Source organism: Etheostoma spectabile, chromosome 6 (genome assembly GCF_008692095.1).
Source record: "Etheostoma spectabile isolate EspeVRDwgs_2016 chromosome 6, UIUC_Espe_1.0, whole genome shotgun sequence".
NCBI classification, from domain to species: domain Eukaryota; kingdom Metazoa; phylum Chordata; class Actinopteri; order Perciformes; family Percidae; genus Etheostoma; species Etheostoma spectabile.
The window spans coordinates 12810321-12812102 of record NC_045738.1 but is presented as its reverse complement, the minus strand read 5'-3'; the positions used below and the strand labels follow the sequence as shown (position 1 = coordinate 12812102).

At 35.9% G+C, this 1782-nt stretch overlaps 1 long non-coding RNA gene across 1 annotated transcript in view; it reads left to right on the top strand.

The window, feature by feature from the left end:
- Positions 1 to 1782, top strand: part of LOC116691332 (uncharacterized) — a 2703-nt gene that overhangs the window by 766 nt on the left and 155 nt on the right. The gene's annotated exons all lie outside the window — the stretch shown is intronic.

The following is a 1782-nucleotide window of genomic DNA, read 5'->3' as shown; positions in this document are numbered from 1 at the left end:
ATATATATATATATATATATATATATATATTTATATATATAATGATTGTTAACAGTCAACTATTCAGCAAGTGAAATTGCTGGTTTTCATACTTCATTTATTTTGCTGCTGATGTCATTCTTTTACTTATATATGTTGGTACTGCTACTTTTACTCAAGTAACAGATTTTAGTAATTCCGCTGCTGCTTATTGCAGGTTTTGGTGTTAAGTGGCCACAACTTTGCAGGACTTTCTTTGATCCTTATCACCAAGTGGTGTCATCCGAATATAAATCCTCCTGACACCAGGATGCAAATAAGCCTTTCACACATGCATTCATAGTCTGGCTCTCACTTATCCACACCCTACAAACACACAACCCCCAACAAATATAGCATCTTTGCATATCAGTCCCACTCACACATTTCAAGTGGTGAATTAGATTTTTCTGTATGAAGATCATACACGCCAAATTGCATTTTCTATGTACTGTGTTTTTTGTACTGTACTGCTTTATGATGTAGAGCTCTACATTACCAATAAAGTGCCTGAAGTAAAAAATAAAGTGTCAGCTCTAGTGGACATGTTCAGGCTTGGAGGCATAACACTCGGATACAGTGTGCCAACTTTACAAAAAAAGGGCTTAGAAGTAATTAAATACATTGAACATAAACTATTTTATTACCTGCAAACTGGGCACTGAACAAAAGAAGTAGATTGCACAGGAACCATAGAGGGAAGAGACTGAAATCAAATCTGTTTAATGTGGTAGGTTTCCACAGAGAACAAGGCATTTCCAGGATTTTGAAAGGGGATGCAGAAAGAAAAGGGATTACCTCAGTTTATTGAGCAACACATATTTATTCAGTGGTAGAACACCATGTTTTCTGGTGCATATTTTTGTTAGACAAATGCATCTCAATCCGAAAGAACTGTTATTTTCCTGTTATGACAAAGATTGCTGATGGATTAGCAGGGAATTAAAAACAGTCTTCCCTATTAACAGTTAACACTTTACCACTGGACTACAAATTATGTAAAACCCAAATACTTGTAAAGTCAATCCCAAACCCTTAAAGGTTTATCAGACAGTATACATACAAAAGGAATATTTATAGTAGCATGTCAACATTTTTTGTGCTATCTTGCTTTTATTGCACCATGCTGCTTACATTTAAGTGATTTAGTTTGTTGATATCATGCTGTGTAGAAAACTGGTTTAAGATGGGAGCAGCAAAGATCTCACTCAGTCTATCAGAGTAATTTACCAGCATCAGACAAGGGCATTGGTTTATTTTAAAACATTTGCCCTTTAGGACTTGGCCTCTTTGTTGTCTTTTTCCACAGAAACCCAACTTTACACCGGAACAAAGTTTAAATGGGTTGGCTTGGTCAGATAGTTAGTGTGAGAACATTGTGCAAGAACACAGATAGTGAAAACACTGTGTTAACTGATTTAGAGACTGTACCTTAATGAATAGTTCAGCTATCTTGAAATGTATAGGACGGTTCTTTTCTCTGTTTAAATGGTAATCAATCAAAAATGAGGGGAAACAGGTTGATAAGTTTTCCGGTTTAAACTCATTTAGGTGTCATTTTTCTGTTAAAAAACAGAAGACCTAACCTTCGACCTGGATATTCCACGACAATAGTGTGTACTACATGAGGTGTGTCATACACAGAAAGATGCTGCATGTTAGGCTAGATAACAAGTCCAGTCCAGTTCAAACACACAAACAAATCAAGATCAGTAATACAATCCCACCATTCTGCGCAAAACATTGTCACGCAACAACTTTTTT